The following is an 18,055-nucleotide window of genomic DNA, read 5'->3' on the forward strand; positions in this document are numbered from 1 at the left end:
ACGCGCCCGCTCCCGGGAGACCGTTTCCGGCTTAGGGCCGGAGCCGGGCGGTAAACAGGGTGGTGCCCTCTGCCCTCCCGCCCCCGGCCGGGCGGAGGCGCGCGATCGTGGCGGACGAGCTGCGGTGGCGAGAGCGCGCGCGCGCCCCCGCCCGTCCCGCCTCCTCTGTTTTTGTTTTGATGGAGCCCGCGTGCAGCTGGCGCGTGTCGAGTCACGTGCCGCGGCCGCGCGGGGGCTGGGTGCCGGCGACCGGGACGCGGGGGAGGGTCGCAGACCCTGAACAGTCCGAAAACTACCGCGAGGTACAGTCTTGTGGGGCTGGTCGCAGTTGTTCCCCTGGAGCAGTATTTGGGTTCGTCGTCACCGCATCCTTGCCAGTCGGCTGTCCTCCCCCAGCATCCCCCCCCTTCCGGGCAGGCGACTCAACCGAGGGATCGAGCGGACCTCCCAGGTGTGTTATGTCACTGGGCACAGAAGTACATACATCTGGCTCTTCAACCAAGCTGCACGGTGTAATCAACCCGAGAGCTTTAGAATTAATCCCGATACCCACTCATAGTTAGGGAACTGAAATCCAAATAGAGTCTGGACTGAGGGCCATTTTCTTCACCTCCTCCTTCTCCAGTAGTTGTGACGCAGTAGGAATAAAAACTGATAGGTAGCCAGCTTGATAGGCTAGATAGTTGTTGAGTCATCCGTATTTACGCATCGAAGAGTGAAAAATAGCCCCAATAGTTAACATGTCGATCTATCACTAAATGGGGCCTCTATGTGCCAGACAGGATGACTGCGCAAACATGGCGACAACCTGGAGGAGTAACAGTTTTTACATTTGGAGGAATGGAAGCACCGGGGGTTCTGGCAGAGGTGATGGCTTGAGGACTCCCTGACTGGTGCTCATGGGAGCAGGTCCCAGAGTACATGTTTGAAATCATTACTTGGGGCTGCTTGAGAGACCTTTCACCTTTGTGAACAGCCTAGGAACAGTGCATATTCGCCTGAGGGCCCGAATTTCTGTACATGGATTTCTGTTGTTACAGCTTTTATCTGGAATGGTTCCCTTGTTTGAAAGGGAGGAGAACCATTTGGTAAATTCATTAATGCCTTCAGGCTACCTATTCGAGAAGTTTACTGTGGAGGAAGTGGGAGGGGGCTCTTAGCAATTTGAAGTTAACAGGTGGATCCTTTAGAGTATCTTAATGTTTGTTGTTTAACATACGGATAAACTGAAGAGTCCAGAGGGTGCATCTGTGTTCCACCTATGCTCAATAAGTAAGGACGACGTGGTGGCTCACAGTTTGGATGTGGACAAAATGCCGCATTGGGTACAGTGTCTGAAAAGTTCTGTGAACATTTTGGAGGAAGCAGGCACGCTCTGGAGTATAGAATCTGCTTTTTACGTATGTCCCTTCTTCCTCCTTGGTTTGTTTCTTGTTTATGTAAATCTTGGTGGGTACGTCGAGATGTGGGGGCTCCGATACTTGTTTGAAAAATATGCGTGCCGATACCTGAGACGATAGCAGATAACACATTAAACTCAAGATTCTCGGTTCTAATTCTAATAATCTTGTGACTATTTGCATTATCATTGTTGTTTTCTGTGGCCTAAAGGACTCTGAATACGCACACTAATGATTGCCACCATGGTGGGCACAGGTAAGTACATTTGAGACCAAGGTTTAAAGGTTGGTGTTCACGTTCCTTGCAGTTTGATGAGCCGAGCTTGAAGACCCACCCAGGCCAACAGATCATAAATATGAACTAAGCAGGTCTGGAATAAATAATTGTCCAGCCACACATTGTGTTCCTCCCCTGTCTATCCTGGTACCAGCACCACGAGTGACACCTTTTTCTTAAGCATTGTCAAACTGTTTGGGGACCAGTGGTCTCAACCTAATGCTGTGACCCCTTCCTTATGTTGTGACCCCTAAACATAAAATTATTTTTGTTTCTATAACTGCAGTTTTGCTGTTACGAAATGTAATATAAATATCAATGGTTTTAGCCTACCCCTGTGAAAGGGTACTTTGACCCTCCAAAGGTCAAAGGGGTTGAGGTTCCCAGGTTAAGAACCCAGGGTTTGGGGGTCTTTGCATAGTTCTGTTAAGAGGGCTCGGCTACTTCTTGGGTACCTCCTCTTTTTGAAGAATTTGTTCTTAAAAATTTTTTTTTTATGTTTGTGGGTGTTTGGTCTGCATGTACACCTGCACACCAGAAGAGGGCATCAGATCTCATGGGGTTATAGTTAAAAGGCAGTTGTTAGTGTTAGCCACCATGTAGGTGCTGGGAATTGAACTCAGGGCCTCAGGAAGAGTTGCCAGTCTCTCCAGCCCCAACTTTTTTTTTTTTTTTTTTTTAAAGTGTCATGTAATATGTCTTCCGCACATCCTTGGCTCATTTTGTCAGACATCATACTATATTTGTCATAAAATAGTGTGTTCTTCAAAGTTAGGAATGATTCTGTTTTTTAAATAAGTGTATTAGTGGCCCACACTGGCACTAAATTCTTCCCATTGGTTGCCATTGAATTCTCTTTGCCTCCCTCACCCACATTCATTCTGAAGTACCCTTACCACCTCTGCTGTGAGCGGTCAAGTGAACAGCACATACCCTTTTGTGAAAAAACACAGAATATGGCACTAATGCTTGCTTTCTTTTTTCTTTCTTTCTTTTTTTTTTTTTTTTTTTTTTTTTTTTTTTTTTTTGCAGCTGGAATAGAAAAGATGTCAGTAACAACCAGTGGTTTTCATTTGTTTTTCAGTTTTGCTCTTTGGCCCAATGGACAGTGGTTTTTCTTACGGACAGGCACTGGGAGAGTAGCTCCCGGCCATGGCCCCCTTTCCCCCTTATTTGGAAAGAAATGACATGCATACTGTGTGTGGGAAGGCACAAATGCTTTGTCAGATTTCATTACACTGTAATTTTCAGATTTGGTACACAGAGCTATGTGAGAGCCCCTCAGCCCTGTGGGGCTTTCCGGGATGAAGACGAGATTTTTTTTAATCTGTGATTTGCAGTATGTTACCCGATGGAGGCTCCCAAGCATCTTACATCTTAAAATGTGGCTTGTGTGACGCAGGAACTGAAGTTGGAGTCGATGCAAATGTAGATAGATAGCCACTAGTTGGCTACGCAAGGGACAGCTTGGAGGATTTGCTTCTCTTTGAGTTGAAGCTAAGGCAGTGTACCTTTAAAAAAGAAATCTTGATGATTCTAGGACATTGGCACAAATGCTTCTCAGTCCTAGATTCTAGGGACTTGCTGGTGACATTTTTTTTCTGACCTGGATGAGGCCTTCAGCTAGAGAACATCTGTGTGGTTACATAAGCTGGTCTTGTACTGCATGTGGGCTCGTGGTCCTCCCTTTCAGGAGCAGAGTGAAGAAGTTGGGGATCGCTATAATGACGAGTAATTATTTACAAATGGAGGGAGTAATTGGAGCATAAACCCAACTGAAGGCCTCACAAGCTGAACTAGGTGCTGTTTAGTTTTGTGTTTTAGTGTGTCGTAAAGAGCCAGGCAGGATGTGTCTTGCTGACAGGTATGTCTCCAGCGCTTAGCACAGTGCATGGCGTCAGAAGCACTCAGGTATTTATTGAGTAAGCTGGTCTCGTCATTTCAGCCTCAGAGTGCCAGTTGAACAGTGGAGGAGAAGACGGAGGACACAGTTCTCATGTCACTCTGATGCCACGGTTCTTCCTAGGCTTCTGGTCAAGTGTGACCTTGATTTCTTTCCCGTAGCTGTTACCTTTATTTGATGACAGAGTAAAAGTCACGAGATGTGCTGTACAGGTTAGAAGGAGACTGTAAGCACATGGAGAAAAGGAAGTATTTATTTTGGTTGTGTGGTGAAGGAAGTAAAATTCTGTGCATTGAAGAGCTTTAGTTAATTTGGCTCATGAAGTAAAAAATAATTATGTATGTTAATAATTCTGAAAAGAAGACTGAAAGTACAATCCCAGTATGGCATGACATTCAGAAAACAATTTCAGTATAAGAGTAGGAATGGATCCTTTGGTTTTATTACCCTTCAGCCTCTAATATTTAAAGTAGAAGCAGAATTTAAAGTAGATATTTAAAGTAGAAGCAGAAGCAAGTATTTTATGATTTAAGTAACTACTAGAGAATATTTTTATTAAAAAGGTACAGGACATGTCAAACATTTTTAGAATAAGAGCTCGAAGGTTGAAGGCTCCGATGTCCTTACGCGTGAGGGAGTCTGCTGGGGCTGCATGACAGTGCAGCTGACTTGCACACGATAGTGTTTGCAGAAGATGGTGCAGAAGTCCACTCGCCATCTTGTGTAGCAGATGGGCCCACTTGATGCTGTAATGTATGCCTGGGTTTTAAGCCTGCATTTTTTCCACAGCTTCTAGAACTCCCGATGTCAGGGCTTGTCGTTCTGCACCACTGTATGTCCCATAGTGAAAACTAATTTTAACTATAAAGTACAACACAAGGAAATACAAACCTGTCCCTCAAAACAAAATCAAAAGGCAGGAATATTCCTGTGTGAAATGTGAACTGAGAGGGGGGCCAGGCAACCCTTCTCTTAAGGAATTTCTGCCTATTTTTATGGCCTATTTTTAAATAATTCTGGACTGAATCTCCATCCACCCACCCTCTCTATGCAGGGTCTGACCTCGAGCCCTGTGGAACTCACTATGTAAACCAGACTGCTCTGCCTTTGCCTTTGGAGTGTTGGGATCAAAGGTGTGCATCACCACGCCTGGTGGAATCTTTTTGATGGGTACAAATAATACATACATACATAAATAAGTGTAAGCTCCTCAAACTGTCAACCAAGTGTTCCAGTAATTCCTGCTGTTGCCTTAGAAACAAAACCAAACACAAAACCCTAAGACAGAATCAAACACTACTGATAGCGACAGAAGTGAACCTAGCTAAACAAATGAAAGGCAGCCTTTGATACGGTACATGTTCAGAGGTCAGTCGTGTAGGTTGCTTTTTTTAGGTATTCAATAAAAATTACTTAGTATAAATAACTTTAAATTTGCCTATGTCTATATATCTGGTAATTCTGTTAGATTGGTGATGCAGAATCAAGATGGATTTTGCCTTTGAGTGAGAGCTCATAGGATTAACTGGATTCAGGTGCAGTGTTAAAGAACCTTGGCTTACAGAGAACTGTTGACAGTGAGTGACCAGGGTCATTACGTTCATAGAGAAATTTAAGGAGGGTAGGTGTGTTTCCAATGACCATGCTGGCAGGAGGATCACAAGTTCAAGGCTAACCTACGTACTTAGTGAGACTGTCTCAAAACCAACAAAAATGAATATGAGGAAATGGTTGGCTTTGATTCTTTGTGGAATTAGTTACATTGGGCCCATGGTTCAACAAACCACAGAGGGCTTGTTAGAACACACACTGTTGGCTTCCCAGACCTGACCAGGTAGGCCTTGGGTAGGCTCACTCACACACACACACACCCTGCTTACATCGAAACCCTTACCATTGCTTGATTTCTCTCCATCATGACAAAATTGCCATTTGGTAATGGTTATGGTATAACTCTTTGACAAATTTCTATGTTTTTTGAAAACCTTGGGTCTATTCAAACTCTAGATTATATATCCCAGAGTAGCCAGAGAGTTCTCAGTAAAGACACATTAAAATAGTCTCGTGGCCCATGTCTTTAATCCCAGCACTTTGGAAGCAGAGGCAGGTGAGTTTGAGACTAGCCTGGTCTACAAAGCAAGTTCCAGGACAGCCAGAGCTATTTAGATCATGTTTTAAAAAAATATTTTTGATGGTAAATGTCAAAATTTTAAGCTGTTGATTTAACTTCCATATATTAAATACTAACCCGTCACTTTTTTTTTTTAATGTGTGTGGGTATTTTTCCTGCATGTTTGTCAGTGTGCTATGTATATACAGTTCCTGAGGAAGCCAGAAGAGGGTGTCAGAAGCCAGAGTGTGCCCTGCAACTGGAGTTACAGATGGTTGTGAGCCGCCATGTGGGTGCTGGAAATTGGTGCTCCATCCTTTGGAGGAGCAGGCAGTGAGTGCTCTTAACCACGGAATCATCTCCAGTCCAGCAAACTGCCTTTTAAGACAGGCAGAGCAGTCGTTGCAATGCAGTATTGGGGGCTCACTGGAAAAAAAAGTGGGTTTGTCACACAGAATTTATTTCTAGTTGAGATTCTATAGCTTTGGGTCTATAGTCGACAGTGATAGCAATGACACCGAAGTCCTCTGAGAACAGTGGATGCAGGGAAGAGCATGTGTTCAGGAACGAGATGTGGGATATATGCAGGATACATAGGAAGTCAGAGCACTGTCAGTCTGTAGCTAACAGGCTGTGGGCCCAGTAGTAGTTCTGTGGCTTCTGCCAGCCTGTGGGGCTGGTATCTGGTAGCAAAGGGTCAGTCAGGGATAACAGGGCCTTGTCTTAAAGCAGACATCACAGTGTACTTGGGACTCCGTAGGGCACTCCAATGTGGATTCTAAGAGGACAGGGGCTCTGGGGACTCTCCAAATGATGATCAGGTGAGTCAGGGTCTGAAATAAGATGAGGTAAGACTTCCCAGCATATTCCGAAGCAGGAGAGTTGAGTGGAAAGAAGTGATTCCCATTTGAAGTCTGTACAGCCTTACCCACGAGAAATCAAATGGGAGCTGTAGACAGGAAGGACCTGTGGCAAAGGTGAGATCTTTTAAGATTTTAAAACACTTTATTTAAAGACTTATCAACAGGACTAATTATAGCAGCACAGACTTCTCTGTTAGGAAATAATGGTTGTGAGCTTTCATTTTCTGTGACTGTCACCATGTCCTGTTACTTAACTCATGTTGGGCTTTTTTCATCGTCCTGCTCTGTCCAAGTCAGTGCGTAACACTTAGATGGTTTTGATAATCACTAACATGTTTAAATTAGATTTCTGGAAGGCAGGCGTGTTGCTTCTTCTGGAGTGCGTCTGATGGATTTGTGTGCCCAGAGCGGAGTGCAGCCCCCAGACTGGCTCGTATGCACGAGATTTAGTTTTATCTTGAAATTTTATATTTTGTAACTGCTCTTAGGAAATACTGAAACTTAGACTCCCAGACCTGATTTGGCACACACGTGACTGATTTTAGACTTTCATAGATAGAGTTCTAGGCTTGAATCTGTTTATTATGTCGAAAAGATGTGCTACTGAGATCTACGGCTTTTTTTTTTTTTTTCCTTGTGTTTGACACTGGGCATGGAGATGCAGTTATATATTTGAATTTATTTTAGATTTTATTTTATTTTGAGACAGGATTCCATGCTGTAGCCAAGGAGTCTCTGAACTCATCTGGGTAGCCCATACCACCGGAAAAATCCCATAGCAGTGCTCCTCCTGTCTCAGACTCCCAAGGGCAAGAATTATAAACACAAACCACTATACACAGCTAACCCTTAGTCAATTAAATTTGTGACATAATTTTAGTTTCTGGGATTGGCGGACTGAGAGTGCGGGGACCCAGAGAGTCAGTTGCCACACCTGTTGTAGATTCTTAGTCCCTCCTTGAGAGCCCCTTTCTCCCCTTCCTCTAGAGCAGTGCCTTTTCAATCTGTGGGCCCCGCCCCCTTGGGGATTGTTGAATAACCCTTTCCCAAGGGTCACCTAAGAACAACGCAGATACTTGCATTAAGATTCATAGCAGCAAAATTGAAGTTAAGAGGTAGCAATAAAATAATTTTATTGTTCGGGGTCACTACAACATGAGTGAGTGTGCTAACAGGTCACAGCATCGAAAGGCTAAGACAGTTACTGTTTTTTCTTGTCTTTAATAAAGACCTTTTCTGTACGGGAGCATTTATTTGACTCATTTTCTTTTAGTTCCTTTTTTTTTTTTTTTCCCCAGCCTGTGAAAGTTCTGTCATCGATGTTCATGCAGCCTCTCTGATTGGTTCTGGTGGGCCAACATTGCTGATTGGTTCTGGTGGGCCAACATTGCTGTGTGAATCTTCGTGAGTCTGTTTCCACACACACTTCCTTTTCCTGGCTGATCTTAGTTTGAACATTGAAGAGTAACACTGACCATCCCTTTAACAGTGATATGTGGTTGCTTGGTGCTGTACTCAGAGTTGCTCCTGGGGGAAAGTCTCTTCTTCTCTGTTCCCTTGTAAGAGTTTGGATGGAGTTTCCTGGCCCCCAGGTGCTGAATAGAACCTATTCATACAGTGGTTGGGTTACAGACCCTCACAGGGGCGGTGTTTACCACAGGCCTGATAATGGAGGGAAGGGTCTTGATGCAGGTAAGAGAGTCCAGAGACCCTTACGTGAGTTCAGTTACTCCTGTGGTTGGAACATTCGATCATGTTGGTCATATTCATATTCATGTTCTGAATTTAGCTCTTTGAGTTTTGTAGGTTCCCCACAACTTCATGTAGGCTCTGTGACAAAAGAATTGTCATGGCTCTATCATTTTTCCCACCTCTTCATTGGAAATGCATCTATTTGGCCCTCTCCTTCCCCTGGAGTTTGGGTAGGTCCCAAGGGCACCCTCTACATACTGGGCCATTTTTAGTGTCCTGGCAGTTGAAGTTGAATCCTGCAGCCAGGAAAGGTCACCTACCAGGCTTTGGAAGATTTCTGCTTCTTTGTGGGCCCAGGAGGAGGTGGCTTCTAAAGACAGCCTTTCCTGTGTATTTGAACCACTGAGGAAGTTTCTGGAATCGTCTTAGCATTTCTATTAACGTCTGTAATAAAGTCCTATCCCAGATCTTTCTTCCTCGTAGCTTGTACGTGGCCTGTGACCTTGGTGCTTGTGTCCTGTTTTCAGGGAATCCTTGCCAGTGAGGAATCTCTTTGTTCACAACTACACCAGGCTGCTTATCTGTGTATGGTCAAGGCCATTGGCAGTTGTTTCTGCTTGCTGATGGTGTATGGTGGCGCACACTTACTGCGCATACTGTCCGTGCTTTAAAGGCCTGGGGTGCTTCCCAGTGAGCTTAGTTACGACTGTGGTAAGAAGGCTTAATTAATCACCTTGGTCTTCTGGTTGTTCATGCTCCTTTAGCTTTGCCCCCCCCCCTTTTTTTAGCTTCAGAATTTTATGATGTATATAAACTCTGTCAGAGAGCACCATGATGATCATGGTGGCTCCATAGTTTTTAAAAAGCACATACTGCATGAAAATGTGCATATGCCTTTTGCATTGTGGGACGTTCCTGCGCATGTGCTCAGACCTTTCTTTAAAGAAAAGGGGGGGGGGGTTATGCCCAAGACCCTCCTTGTTTTCACTTTTAAGGAGTTCCAAGTTGAGATTCTTCCTGCTGCCAATATAATCCTGGAAGAGGACCCAAGGGCTCTGCTCGTAGCCACCCATCTTTGTGGCTGTCTAATGAGCCATGTGCAACAAGGACTTCTTTGGCTTAATGAACCAGTGTCCTAGTTACTCATTTTACATTATTTGCATGATATTTTCAAGACTGGAATTTTTAAAAATACAAGATCAGGGCTGGGGGTACTGCTGGGTGGGAGAGCTTTGGATAAGGGTGGGCCTTGAGTTCCAGTCCGGTAGTACAAAACCCGAAAGGATCATTTGGGATTCTTATCAGCAAACTTGGTTTCTGTTGTCTTTAGTGAGCGTCTTGATAACAGATGTGGAACATTCGATCTTTTGGGGACATGAGGCACAGCCTCCGTCCAAGTGCCGCTGCCCCCCCCCCCCAGTCTCTAACAGAAAGCTGCCCTGCATTCCTGAGGAAAAGTCACAGCACCGTCCTAAGAGTTGGCTAGGAATGCCTGTGCACTCACTGTGTTTTGTTAGTGTTAGAGGTACCACTTGATTGCAAGCACAGACCTGCAATTGTGAAAGTTTACAGAACACTCGCTAACACACTGTGGCACCTTTGTGAAGTATGAACTCTTAAGCTCAGACAGGGTTCCTCACCAGGAACCTGTGGGTTTGTGGACACTTCAGGCAATCCCCCTCAGATACCTGAGGTGGTGGATGTGAGTTACTGTTCCTCAGGAGAGTCCTCCCAGTCTTCAGTATGGAAGTCTAACTAAAAGGTACAAGTAAATAATCTCTCTGGTTACTTTCTGTTCAAAAAGAAAACAAACGAAGAGCTTGGCTTGTGTTTGGAATGTGCCTTGTCCCTTGGCAGCTCTGTGGGATGCTGGTGTACTGTGGCATACCCAATTTTGGCCTCTCTACCTCATTCTTTCTGTTTCTACCCTACTTTGAATTTTCCAAATTTATATTTTTTTAGTGTAGATTCTGTTCTGTTTATCTGCTTCTGTTTGTTCCTGTTTGCTCTTTTCCAGGGCTGTTGGTAGGGTGCTTGCTTTGCATTCACGAGGCCCTGGGTTCAATTCCCCACGAAACAAATTGCCCAGAAACATTCTGGAAGTTCCCACATCATCCCCCGACGCCCAACCGATGACCATCTAAAGCTAAAGACAACTTTGACTCTAATGTTAGGATTGTTTTCGTCTATAAACATGCGTGCTGACAGGTAGTAATGAACTGGGAGTGTTTCTGAAATTGTAATTTGTTGATGGTAGGTTAATTCCTAGTTGGATGGAAAGTACACATGAAGTAGGTATGCCCTTTGTTCTTCAGGAGGCATTCAAGTGCAATGCAGACACAGGCAAATACAGACGCATGCTTGATGACTTCCTGCTAGGATTTAAGTTGTCTTTTAAGTAACATATTTCAGGATCATTTCTAACGAATTTGTTGAACAAAAGTATTGTTTGGGTTCAAGCAGTGTTTGTAAATTGTTTAAAGTATGTTTGGCATGAAGAACGTGACAGTCAAATTGTGTAAACCACCACTGTCAGATGAGCGTTCAGTCTATCTGTAATGCCATAGCTGGCTGGTGGAATAATTTGACAACAGGCAAGTAATATTCCTCTTTCTATCAAAAACTCAGGTGACTTGGAAGGGGAGAGTAGGCTAAGCAACATGAATTTTGACTTAAAAATTACCTAGTTACCTTGGATACCACCTAGTTATCTTGGATACCACCTAGTTATCTTGGATACCATCTAGTTACCAGATGGGGAATTACTGAGGCAGGTCCCTCCCAGGTCTGGGATACAATTTGTGTTCTTTGTTCTTTGCTACAGTTTCTGTTGAAGCAGGGCCTTATTCAGGCCACCAGGCAGTGCTTGGCATCTCAGCTAACTAAGGTGGATACTCGTTCAAATTTCAAATCTGGTAGAAGAAGCCCTCCAGTAATACTCAAGGAGAGTCTTTAAGGGGTGCTCTTTTCAATTTGTATTATTTAACAGTGTGAGAGACCAGTGTTACATAAATTTATGAGAATTTCGCCGTCTCCAACTCAGAGTTGCTTTGTTCGGGAAAGCTGAGGGGATTGGAGCTGGTTCTGAGCAGCCCGTGACCGTGGGTGTCTAGGCCTTTCTCCATCCTTAGCAGGTTGGTGGCCTCACTGGCTTGGCAGTATGTAGGACACTGTTCTTTTGCCTGGAGGAAATGAGAAAGAGGCATGGAGGCAAACAGAGGGAAGCCCTTTTACTTTCTGAAGGGTGTGGTATTCATTCACCCAGGCTGCTGGTATGTGCAGCACCACATACAGCCCAAGGGGCTCATTTATAGGCAGCAAATATTTATGTGTTATAGTTCTGGAAGCCTAAGATATACGGTCAGGTTCTTATTTGATGAAGACCAGCTTCCTGGCTTATAGTGATACCTTCTTGCCGTAGCCTCAATATGGCGGAGAGAGGAAGCAGGCTCTGTGTGGCTTTTTATTTTTTTGAGATAGGTCTTGCCATGTGATAGCTCAGGCTGGCCTCCAATTCCCTGCACTCTTTTTACCTCAGCCCAGGGCTTGCTTTGTGTGTTTTAAAAGGCCACTAATTTCCATCCATGAGCGTGCCACCCTCCTCACCTCAGCTAAGATTATTTCTAAAGCTCTTGCCTCCCAGTACCGTCTAAAAAGTGGGATTTCAATAAATGAATTGGTGCAGAGTAGGTGGCAAAGTATTTAGTCTGTAGGGAAAATTCTTCTTGTGCCCTTTAATAGACAGTTTAGTTATGAGAAGGGATTTTTAAGAGCTACTGTGGGGAGAGGGAGGTGTGATGGGGGCTGGTAATTAGGAAGCCAGGGAATCTCATGGGAAAGCACAAAGGAAGAGACAAGAGTTTGTCTTCCTCTTAGAGAAAGACGTATTTTGTCCTCCGAGGATGAGAGGAAATCTTGGAGTTTATTGCAATAGAAAAGTCCAGAAGAGGGTCAATGGAACTCAGTTTACCTTGAAGATATATTTATACCACTTTTAATCAGAAAGGAAATAAATGTCTTAAAATCTATGAGAAATTCTAGCCACAGTATTAACAAAGAGAACAGAGGGTTTGGGATTTAGAATTGAATCTAACGAACAAGAAATAAAGGTCTAAGGTAAGACAGTGACTTACACTGTGGGAAATGAGTGTGTGAAATGAAATACTCACTTAAGAATAATGTCTACACTTAGGGTTTTTTGTTTTTGTTTTATAAACAGAGTCCTATATGTAGCCCAGATTGGGATCTTAATCCTCCTGCCTCAGCTTCCTGACTGTTGTGATTACAGCCATATGCCCTACTACGCTGTTTCCATTTTTGTTTTTTTTTTAAACATTTACTAGAGTATTCCTAAGTTTTATATGAACGTTAAAAGAAAACTTAAATAAAATTTAAATATCTATGCTATTAATTTTCTTGTGATAGCAATGGGATTATCTTGAATGATAGATTTTTTTTTTTAAGTTGGATGTCCATGGAGTCAATTAAGCAGTAGAAATTGTTGGAGAAAATAATCTTGACATTTATATTTATCTGAACATGTCATTCCCCGAACAGTGCAGAGGACTATTTATATGTCATGTGCATTGCATTGTGTTATAAGCCTAAATGTATTTAGAGTATATTGGAAGGTGTGCAGCGAACATAAGCAAATGCTAGGTCACATGATTAGTTGACTTTAAGCATCTGCAGATTTTGTTATAGGTTGGGTCTTGGGTCCAATCCCATGTAGATACCAAGGACAATCATAATTATAGGATGAACACCTGATGTTCAGTCTTTATTAACACTCTCCTTTATTAATACTTAAAAAAAATTAATGTACTAGTGCTTTGCTGCATATACATCTGGAGTCCAGAAGAGGGCATCAGATCCCCTTATAGATGGTTGTGAGCCACCATGTGGTTGCTCGGAATTGAACTCAGGACTTCTGGAATAGTGCTTTTAACTGCTGAGACATCTCTCCAGTCCCCCTTTATTAACACTTTGAGACGTGTTGCATAAAAGAGGAACTAACATTATCAGAATTAACTTAGCCAGATTTTTCTGCTTTCATGTTAAAGTTAATGATTAATTCTTAAGTGCCTCTACTCTTGAAGGCCAGGGTCACTGTTCAGTTACTCCCAGTACCCAGTAGGCACTGTGCTTACAAAGACAGCAGGAGGAGAGGAACTGGGAGGTGGTCTGTTGTGGACCCCTCCTCTAGCCATTATGGAGTATTGAGAGGCTGGATCTTTTTGGGTTTTATGTAAACAGCCACAGCTTCAGCGAGTCCGTGAGGGCTTTTTGCTGCACATCTCCCCACCAAAAACCAAAAACATACAATTAAGTTGGGAAATACAACAGATGTGGCTGTCCACCAGGAGTAAGGTGTGTGTGTGTGTGTGTATAAAATAATTTCATGCAGTGAATTTTGATCATATCCATCCCCAGTTATTCACCTCGCCTTCTCCCACATCCATTCACACTTCCTACGCCCTTCTCACTTTTTGGGTTAATTCAAAAACCCTTTGACATTCTGGCTATGGGGCCATCTGGATTGCAGTTGACCTGTGAAGAGCTACTCCTTTTAAGGACACTGATTCTCCCTTCCCCAGAAGCCTTCAACTATCCATAGCTTCTCAAAGCTGCAGTAAGCTTATAAGCAGACTAATCAATAAGCAGGTAAGTCCCAGTGCAGGTTTTAGACCCTGCCCATTTAAAAAGTAATAATAGTAAGTTCACCCCCAGGGCCTGTGAGCTCTCCAGTCTTGGCCTTTTGGCTAGATTTTTAGTTACCAGGTATGTACCTTCTGTGATGTGGACTTCAAATGCAATCAGAAAGCAGTTGGTGGTCACCTCCCTAATGTTTGTGCCACTGTTGCATCCATAGGCATTGTTTGAAGTGTCAGTTTTTACTGTATGTCATAGGATTCACAGCTGGGTAAGACCATTGATGGCTTTCACCCCTGGTAGTCTGCATAACACCCTACTACTGTCTTAATTAGTACTAGAGGTAGGATGTTTCCTGGTCGGTACCCACTTGGTTTCTCCGTGTCCTGTGACTAATGTATGTGGTGCCTCCAGCAGTGATCTTCAACAGTGAGGCCTTACCATTAAGTTTTGTTAGGAAACCAAGAGCAACAATGATAATAGCATGTACTGTTTTGGGGATTTCCAGAATATCTCCAACCACAAATTTGAGGGGAGGTGTCCCACACCTCAGCACTGGGCTTTTTGTTAGGCATCCTGTGTCTCTGAGGTAAACATGATCCCCAGAGTAGAGTAACTCTATTAAATTCATTGTTTTCATATGCTTTTTGAAACGTTCTTTGGGTCAGACACCTCTCGTGCAACCCCCTCCCTCTGCCTTACCCTCCTGTTCTGTGTGTTTGCTGGCGTTGCCATCTTTGAAGAATACTGGCAGCTCACTATGAAGAAGGTCCTTCCATTTGGTTTGTTTGATATTTCCTCCTGTGATATTCAGGTTTTGTGCTTTTGTAGACATGTCACCCTTCAGACATTATATCCTCACAGTATCACACTGGAGGTATATGGTGTCACCCCAAACCTTGATACCATGGTTAAGGCTAGCTTTTCTCTCTCTCTGTCTATCTTGTCTGTCAGTTTTTCCTCCATTTTTTGAATAAGCAAGTTCATGGAAGAATCTTTCTCAGATTTTATTACTATATTATTATTTATAAGTAGAATTTAAAATTTTTTTGGTTTTGGTTTTGGCCATATTAAGGTTTTTTTTTGTTTTGTTTTTTTTGATTGATGGATTTTTTTTTTTTTTTTTCAAACAAAGTCTCAGTCTAGTCCTGGCTGGACCCTGGAGCCCAGACTGTTCTCAGCTTCTGGCAGTCCTCCTGCCTCAGTCTTCCAAGTACTGGGATGACAGCTGTGAGTCACCACACTAGCTTCTCAAGTTTTGAAAACTAATCTGTAGTCAAACTGATGAGTCTTTCTTACTGAGTCCTAATTCGCCTGTCCCACAGCAGTGTTAGAGAGCAGGCCAGCCCCAACCCCCCCAACCTGTCCCACAGCAGTGTTAGAGAGCAGGCCAGCCCCAACCCCCCCCCAACCCGCCCCACAGCAGTGTTAGAGAACATGTCAGCCCCCACTCTTGGACTTGGACAGCTTATTTTTGTGTGTGGTCTGAGGTACAGATCTAAGTTTATCTGTCTCCAAATGGCTCTCCAGTCACTTTAACACCATTTCTTGTCAAGTGCTTTTTCATGTGTCTCCTTTAGTTTGCACAAAGCTGCATGTTTCCTTGAGCCTGCTCTTTACTTTGGTGTGTGAATTCATTGGTCTGTCTGTCTGATCTGTTTGCCCATTATGTAGGCTTTATGTTAGAATATATTCTCTGGAAGAACACACCATCCTTCCCTCTAGTATCTCAGAGTTTTCCTGTTCTGTTCTACTCATTTATTTTTTAATAAGAAATTCTCTTATCAGTCATCCACTTAAAATTTGGTATGTTTGTGGAACTTACATTGATTTTATGAATTTACTTAAAGTGAACTGACATTTTAATGGTGTTAGCTTGTTCTAGATCAGAAAATATAAGAGGTGTTATTTGGTTGTTTTCATTTGTTCCTCTTTTGAGATGTTTTAAAGTTTTCCTCTGATGGGTTTTACAAATTTCTTATTATGAAACTCTCATTTTTTTCTACTTAATATTCTGTTGAGCAGGTCAGTACATGTTGACCTATTTTATTTTGTAAAATGGATCCAGAGTAGTCTGCCATGTCCCAATTTAATTTAGCTCTGCCTCTGTTGATGTATTCTTGTTACTTTTAATTTTTCCCTCTTCTAAGCTGCTAGAATTGGAATTACTTATTCATAAACCATCTGGATTTTGGAGGTAATAAATGCTGCCAAGTTATCCTCTCAAACCATTTGACAGAGTCATGCAAACTTTATTGCATATGTACCTTGTACCAGATCTCCAAACTTTTTTTAAAGGGAAAAAAAAAAAAACCCATGAATGATACTCCTACCCTAAAAGTTGTGTGTTCGTGAACATGGGTTATATGAGGTGGAAGTGGCTGGGGATGCAACTTAGTAATTGAGTGCTTGCCTAGTGTGTGGAGGACCAGAGTACTACAAACAATAAAGTAGCAGAAGTCACAGCATTTGCCTTGAATAACTACAGCACAGTCTTGGAAACAATACTTATATATATTAGAAAGTATGTAAAGTTCCCATGAATGTAGAACTTGAATTGAGTCCAAAAGAATGAGTCACTGGGTCTAGTGATACGCATCTTCAATCCTAGCACACAAGGGACAGGAGCAGGCGGATCTCGGTGAATTTGAAGCCAACTTGGACTGAATAGCAAGTTCTAGGTCAGCCAAGGGCTACATAGTGAGACCTTGTTTTAATATCTCCCTCCCTCCCCCCAAAAGAAAGTGCTGAAAGTGGTTTGGTGTGCTAATGGTTTGGTGTGCTAATGGTTTGGTGTGCTAATGGCATGGGTTAAGTTGACCTTACTTTGCCAGTGACAGTAATGGCCTAGACTAAAATGGTATCTGTATGCAAAAATAAGGAAAGGAAAGCAGGTGATGGATGACTTTGAGGTGAGGCCCAACAAAACACTGGCGGGCGGTTTGGTCTTTTGCTGGCAAGGTACACATCACCCTCAAATCTAGAGATCGGTGTCAACAGCAAAAACTGGCTTTCTCTACCTGTATTGCTTGGGTTGGGGTTCAGGATTGGGGTTTTGCCTTATATTAAAGTCAGATTATTAGGTTACAGTCCTCTTCCAAGGTGGCATACTTTCTGGTGCTGGCGGCTTCTGGAGATCTCAGTTCTCCCTGTGAGCCTCTCTACAGAGTAGAGTGTCGTAAGATCTGGCAGCTTCACCTCCAGATCAAGAGATCCAGGAAACAAAGGCAGGTGCCTCAGTATCTTTGACTTTCCCTTTGGAAGCCATTCATTGTCTTTTTTTCCATATTCTATTCTCTAGAAACAAGCTGTAGGCTCAACCCCACATTCAAGAGCAGAGGAACTAAGTTTCAGGTTTTCAAGGGGAATGTCGAAGAATCTGGGAACAGATTGTGAAACCTACACACTGTCCTGTCTGTTCTGAAGAGGAGGGATGCTAACATTTTCAAAAGGGAAAAATGCACTTCTCTCCCACCCACCCCCCTGTGGTATCTATGGAAGATCAAGCCAGCTGTAGTGTTAATATAGACTGAAGTGAGATCTACCCCGTGCAGTCATCAAGCCATCTATGAGGATAGATTCAGTCAAGGGCACCTCGAGGGGGGAGGTAGAGCAGGTGGAAGTGTGGAGGCAGCAGAATGATGAGCAAGGGATAAGGAAGAGAGAGGTGGGAGTAAAAGCAAGCTCTGAGGGAAAAGGAAGCTAGTTTGGTTCTAAGCATTCAGTGGGCAAGTCCCCAGGAGTCCAAAATTCACAGCCAGGACCCAGATTGAAACCTCTCATCAGAGAGGCCTAGCAGTGATAGTTACACTGTCAAGGGCTGAAAACTTAGAGAAAACAGAGCCTGGCAGGTCAGGGCCTGTGCCTATGTTGTGGTTTGGAGCAGGACTAGAGAAGTGAGCCAGGTCTGCAGCATGGCGGCGAAGGGAGAACTAGCTATGTTCCTGGCAGGAAGGAGAGATTCTGGAATGATCCAGAGCCCTCAGGTGTTGGGGTTTGCAGAGGTCTGTGTTCAAAATGAATGTGTTTGCCTGCAAGACTGTGAGGGAGACAGCAGTTTTTAAGTGGTATAAAACAGTTTTGGTAATTGGATTATAACATCTACATTGATGGCTTTTTAAATGCTCAGGGTTGGGAGGAAGAGTGGCTGGCATTATA

The 18,055-nt window shown here is 43.3% G+C and overlaps 1 long non-coding RNA gene across 2 annotated transcripts in view; it reads left to right on the plus strand.

Annotated features, from left to right (window-relative positions):
* LOC117720747 (uncharacterized) overlaps positions 1–18,055 on the plus strand; it is a 168,784-nt gene that overhangs the window by 1,650 nt on the left and 149,079 nt on the right. The window lies entirely within an intron of this gene.

The sequence above is a fragment of the Arvicanthis niloticus genome, chromosome 15 (genome assembly GCF_011762505.2).
Source record: "Arvicanthis niloticus isolate mArvNil1 chromosome 15, mArvNil1.pat.X, whole genome shotgun sequence".
In the NCBI taxonomy this organism is placed as follows: domain Eukaryota; kingdom Metazoa; phylum Chordata; class Mammalia; order Rodentia; family Muridae; genus Arvicanthis; species Arvicanthis niloticus.